We start from the raw sequence: 7,151 nt of genomic DNA, 5'->3' as shown, positions 1-7,151 counted from the left end.
GGGCACTACAGGGCATTTACAGGTTGTTACAGGTATACCCTTCATTACTGAAATATAGATGCAGGTACTACAAGGTACCCACATATCCTACTCAGTCTTATACAGGGTTTGGTAACCATTTGGGGTTACTATTTTCGCTTATAGGGTCAAAACATGGCATTTACAAGTCAAAACAGGGTGTAGACCTGGACAGTTCAAACTTAGAGATTGAGTTGCAGAATTTTATGTCCTAAATTTGTTATAGAGTGCTACACTTAATCTTGAAGAGGGCATTCTTGGATTTGATTTGAACTAAAATTTTTTGAAATATAAGTTCCCTAGCAAAAGTTATAGCCATTTTTCTGACAGGGGATACTGTAGGACTGCACTATTATGGCAGGGCATAAGGGTAAAAATAATGTCCAGGATGATTATGCTCAGCAAATCAGAGATTCCATGTTGGATAATGTACCTCAAGAGATCCCTAAGAGCCTCAACAACAAGGGGAAATTAGTATACTAAATGACACATTGTGTGTACATGAACAAAGGCATAGAGAACGCCATGAGGCCCTACTATCAAGAATGGAGCAAATGGTTTTGTCCTACTGATCAAACAAAGTCTTCCATTGAGAAGTTAATAGATTCAACGACTCAAACAAAGGCTTCTATTGACAAGTTGGTGGAATCTAATGCTCAAATTATGGCTCAATTCTCCCAATGGATGCAGATGCAAATGGGATCTAAAGAAGCCAAGGAGAAAGCCTATTCAAATAGTGAGCCTTCAGTCCCACTTCAGCCATCTAACCAAAATGGTCATGGTCATGGAATTATTGGATGAAGAGGCATTCCAAATAGCCAATATAAAATAGGTGAGACTTCACAAAGACATGATGACTATTTGGGTAGTTTGAATGGAGCCAACTCTCAAGCTTTTGGGCTGAATACTCAACTTCCTAAGGTCCTTTACCAATTGGAAGATTGCAAAGTGGTTCTCAGCCACCTATTGGGAGATTTCCATCCCAATTTGGGGGTTCAATGCATGGTGCTCATGATCAGTGTATTTTGGGACAACAACCATTCCATGAAAGCTGAAGGACAAGATCATTTTAGCCAAGTTTAATGGCTAGTCATCTTCACCATCTGATTTAGAGGAGTGGATCTCTAAGATGGAATCTTACTTCGACACATTCCCCAAAACTGATAACATGAAGATTCATTTTGCTTCTTTGCATTTGGAGGGATTTTCTCATACTTGGTGGAGATATAAAAAAAGCGAAAACATACTTGTAGAGAATTTGTAAGCTTTCAAGGCACTTATGGCTAAAGTATTGAAATTGGCATGGAGATGGTATGGTTTGGAACAAAGAGGCCTAAGTGTAAGAGAGTCCACTAACCAATTTCTCAACCTAACCATGTATGTAGAAAGCATCAGGGATGAGGCTAAGCTCCACAAGTACATGCATGGTTTAGAGCCATCTTTGTCAGCTGATGTAATGGCACAAAACCCTACTTCTCTCTTTAAGACTATTGAGCTTGCAGAGCGCTATGGAAGGAAACATAGAAGAGAATCTTCATTTCAGCTTGGTTTTGGACAGCCAAGGACTATTTTTAGATATGGTCAAGTTGGTAATACTTATGGTAGCAATCATGTGCCAAATGGGAGCTTAAGGGTGCCAACTTATCCACCATTCAATGCTTCTAGACCTCAAAGTAATTTCAGGACAGCAAATAGTCCTAGATTTGAATTCAAACAAGGGGACAACAAGCCTAAATCCATTTCGGCCAACATGAATCCTAAGTCTATTCCTATGGATCTTTACAAAGAAAGAAATGAGAAAGGCTTATGTTTCAAGTGTGGGGAAAAGTATACACCTGATCATGCCTCAAAATGTGTATATAAAAATGTCAAACCCAAGCTTCAGAGTATGTTAGTCTTTGAGGATCTTGAAGATGAGATGGATGAAGCTAATGCAATTGCACTTAATGCTTGAAAATGAAGATCTTGAGGAAGAAGTTGGGCAAGAGTATTTCTATGACCTAGCCGACTCTTTCCTTTTGATCCAGGTGGAAGTGTTCCTTTTGATCTAGGTGAGACTTGTCATGGGTGTCATGAGCCACTTGCTGCCACTAGTTTTTTTATTTCCATGGATGCTTGGATAGGTTCTAAGAGCCCTAATACACTCCGTATGAAGGGTAACATTCATGGAAAGATTGTGTTCATTCTAATAGATAGCGGCAGTACCCATAGTTTTGTGAATAAGTCCATCATGGACAAGCTAAATTGTATTCCCACAGATTTACAGCAGCCCATTAGAGTTCAAGTGATCAATGGTGAAGAAAAAATCAACACATAGATATGCCCACATGTTTCTTTACAACTGGCTGAAAATTTTGAAGCAAAAGTAAACCTAATTACTTTGGAAATGGGGCATATAGACATTATACTTGGTTGTGATTGGTTGATGACATTAGGGTAGGATCACTATGGATTTCTCACAGTTGTATATGAAGTTTATCTTCAATAGATAGCTCATCCATTTACAGGGAATTCCTAGTAGATCATATTTTCAGCTTATTACCATTCAACAACTCAAAAGGGAGTATGAGAGGCACTTACAAACATTTATTTTGCATTTGAATAAAGAGATGCAAGATCAACCTAATAATTTAGCAAAACATCCAGCCTTGACAACTCTTCTTGAGGAGTATAGGGATTCGTTTGAGGTGCCTACTTCATTGCCTTCCAAGTAGATCACCCTATTGATTCGGAGCCCAACTCCAAGACAATCAATAAGCCACCTTACAGATTATCTAAGTGTGAACGAGAGGAAGTAGCCAAGCAAATCAAGGAACTTCTTGAGATGGGATTCATTGAACCAAGTTCTTCACCTTATGCATCTCCAGTTCTGTTAGTTAAAAAGAAAGATGGATCTTTTAAAATGTGCATTGATTATAGGGATCTTAATAAGATCACAATGAAGAACATGTATTCGATACCCAAGATTGATGATTTGCTTGATGAGGTCAAGGGGGCTCGATTCTTTATGAAGATTGATTTGAGGTGAGGGTATCATCAGATTTTCATGCGAGAGGGTGACGAAGTCAAGACTGCTTTCAGGACTGATCGAGGGCTCCATCATTTCTTAGTGATGCCATTTGGGCTTATAAATGTTCCAGCTACCTTTCAGAGCCTGATGAATAAGATTTTGCAGCCTTTTCTCTTTCAGTTTGTCTTGGTGTTCTTTGATAACATTCTGATCTACAGTAAGACTTTACAAGATCACTTAGCGCATATGAGGAGGGTTTTTGATGTATTGAGACATCACATGATTTTTGCTAAGGAGAAGAAATGTTCTTTCATGCAGACTGAAGTGGAATACTTGGGATATATTGCTAGTGAAAAAGGGATATAGGCTAATCCTAAGAGGGTGCAGTGTATAAAAGATTGGCCAACACCCACTACTACTACCTCTCTTAGAGGATTCCTTGGTCTATCTTCATTCTATCGTTGATTCATCAAGCATTATGCAGCTATTGCAGTTCCTTTAACTGACATGTTGAAGAAGAAGGCTTTCTTTTGGGATGCTCTTGCAGATAGTAGCTTCAACCAGTTAAAGGGACTCCTTACCTTTGCTCCTATCTTAGTATGCTCGGACTTCTCCAAAGAATTTACCATACAGTGTGATGCTAGTGGTCATGGCATTGGGGATGTTTTGTTACATGAGTATGGAGTGATTGCCTTTGAAAGCCATAAGCTTACAGATAAAGAAATGGCCACAAATGTTTATGACTAGGAGATGTTGGCTACTTTGCATGAATTAAGAAATGGCACCATTACTTGTATGGCAACCGATTCAGAGTCCAGAGTGATCACCGGGTTCTTAAGTATTTCCTTACTCAGTCTAATCTTACTCCTAAGCAGCGTCAATGGGTAGCTACACAACAACATTATGATTTTGACATCACTCATACAAGGGGCAAATACAATATAGTGGCTGATTCTCTTTCTCATATGTGGGCTTGCAAAGTTTCAGCTATGACTGAATTACATAATGGTTGGATTGAAGAACTACAGAAGGCTTATTTTTTGGATGAAGAATTTAGCCATATTTTTCAGAAATTACAGCAAGGTCTTATGGAAGAAAACTTGAATTATCAGTTTAAAAATAGCATTATTTGGTTGAAAGGCAAGATTGTCATTCCTTCTACCTCTTCTTTTACACGGAAAATTATGGAGGGACTACATTCTTTGCCTTTAGCTAGACATTTGGGAGTTTTTAAGACCTATGACAGTATTAGTAAAAGCTTCTATTGGAAAGGATTGTGGAAAGATGTCAAGGACTTTGTCATGAAGTGTATGCCTTGTCAGCAGAATAAGGACAACACCCATAAGCCAGGAGGTTTGTTACAGCCATTACCTATTCCTATAGGTAAATGGACTCACATTATTGGCTTGCCTACTACCAAGAAGGGATGGAATAGTATATATGTGGTGGTAGATAGACTCACCAAGGCAACCCATTTTATTCTAACCAAGATCCAGTTTACTGCCTCTCAAGTGGCTAGTCAGTTTATGGAGTAGATTTTTAGACTACATGGATTACCGCATGTGATTGTTCATGATAGAAACTCAAAGTTTATGAGTAACTTTTGGCAGGTGGTATTTACATATGTGGGCACTAAATTGGCTCCATCTACGGCCTATCATCCACAAACTGATGGACATACAAAAAGAGTTAATAAATGGTTGGAGACTTATCTTCACCATTTCTGCTATGATTTCCAAACTTCATGGGATTCTTGGTTAGACTTGGATGAGTTTGCTTACAACAACTCTACCCACGCTAGTATTGGAGTTTCATCCTTTGAGGCTCTATATGGCTATAAGGTGCCCTTACCCACTTTCATCTTTAATGAAAGAATCAACCCTCATGGGAAGGAAGAGTTGGAAAGAATGCAAACCCTTCTTCAGGAATGTAAGATGAATATTAGGAAAGCTCAAGACCAAATGAAGATGTATGTTGATGAAAAGAGGCGACCTTTAGAGTTCCAAGAAGGAGAGCCGGTCTTACTAAAGGTGCCCAAGTCTAGGTACTCTACGTTAAAAGATGGATCTAGTAATAAGCTTGCTCACAGATTTTATGGTCCCTACTGGATCCTAAAGCACATTGGAAACTTGACATACGGATTAGAGCTTCCTTCTTCCACAAAGATTCACAATGTCTTTCATGTTATTCAGCTCAAGCTTTTTTATGGTGATCCAGTGGATATAATTGATGAGTTGCCACCTATTGATGAAGAATGTCTTATTCAGTACATCCCAGAGGATGTTATAGGTTAGCATGAGAAGAAGCTTTGATCTCATTCTATCATGGAATATTTGATTAAATGGAGAGATTTACCACTCGAGGAAGCTTCTTGGAGGCGTGATTCTATATTGGACGAGTTTCCTTTCTTAAGGGATACATTAGTGGCTGAATCCTATGGATTATGGAGCTAGTTTTGGTGTAGATAGGATCAGGACAGCACACCATTTTAGAACAGTTTTTATTGTGCCTAATTTTTAAAATTAAGCTATCTACATGGGATTAAAGTACTCCTCAAGAACGTTTTGATATATGGCATACCTCATTTGGACACTTCTACTAGAAGTTATGGCAGATTTAGTCCAGCAAGGTCTATTTACATAACAAGCTATCTAATTCATTTTGAGATTATATGTTGAAGATTTTACGACTTCATATACTTTTGAAGTATTTTAGATCATGTATATAGCTCAGACCTACTCTCGTTCTTCAATTTTAGTCCATAAGTTGGTTATTTTTCATTCATTTTCCCATTTGTAAGGCTGTAAAAAATAGAGTAGTACTCTATTCTATCCATCCTTTTCTAGTCTTTCAAGTTTGTTTTTGAGGGCAAAAACTTTTGGGAAGGGATGGATTGTAAGAAATTGGGAATAAGGATTTAGTGTAAAAATAATATTGATGTTATGCCATGTCACACTGACATTGGTATAAAAGGAGAGGACATGTAATTTTTCATTATCTTTTGACACATTAATACAATTATTGTCCTTCTCTCCCATCTTGCTCACAACTTCTATGGCTTCTTTCTCTTTCCTGTCTCTCTCTCCAATTCTAGTCTTTCTCTCTCCTCGTCACTCTCTTTCTCTCTCTTCCTGCACTCTTTCTCTCTCCTCTACAGTATTTCTCTCTCCTCTGTAGTCTTCTCTCTCCTCTTTCTCTCTCTCTAGTTCTCTCTTTGACATTTATTATGAATGTCATTGTATATGATGAGTTTTGAGCCCTGTCATATTTCATTGAAATGATTGTACTATAGAACTATGGCTCATTACCTATCAGTAGTTGAAAACACTTTCCTTCTAGCTACAAGGAGACATGATTAAACTTGCAATTAATAGATTTAATCTATGAATACTAATTCATGTTGATTATGATGAGCCATAGAAGGATTCATAGGTTCATCAAGTAATGGGAATCAATTTGATGCAAGTCATTGTTGTAGTGCTTAAAGTAGTAGTAGTATAGAATTCTATTGACATTATGGTCGTTTGCTAGTTTTATGAGATAAATAGTTGTCAAACTTTGACAATATCTCATTGCACTTATGTTGTGATCTTTTAGTGCTAGTAGTAGTATTTCTTTATCTTGAATGGACAAAAATGTCATTCTTGTTATAGGAAACCACAATCTTGATGACGGCAATTGTAACCCCATTAATGGGAGATTGCAACACCATTGCAAGAAACATGGTTAGCAAACAAAAAATTAAGGTTACCATTGCAAGCGACAAGTTCACTACTGCAGGGAACATGTTCACTCCTGTAGGTGACAATTAACCTGATACATGTAAATAGTGACTTGATGCAGTTAGAGCAAGTAACCATTAATACTGTGCAACAAAGCCAAGATACTGATGAAAGGATTCAAATGTTATGAGATTTGGATGTAGATCTTAATAGATCAGTGTTTATGTTGACTATTATTATCATTATGAATAATACTTTGGTCAAAATTATGCATGATCAATGGATTTTCATTGTAGGAAAAATGTTTCAAGTGATGTTTTGGCCATGTGTAGTTGTGCAATAGTCTTTTTTTTTTAAAACTTGGAAGCACCAATCCATGAGAAGGATGCTCTCAATGAGTA

The sequence above is a fragment of the Lygodium microphyllum genome, chromosome 26 (genome assembly GCF_053477565.2).
Source record: "Lygodium microphyllum isolate KBCC chromosome 26, Lygodium_microphyllum_v1.1.10, whole genome shotgun sequence".
NCBI lineage: Eukaryota > Viridiplantae > Streptophyta > Polypodiopsida > Schizaeales > Lygodiaceae > Lygodium > Lygodium microphyllum.
The sequence above is the reverse complement of the archived record's forward strand: the minus strand, read 5'-3'. Positions refer to the sequence as shown.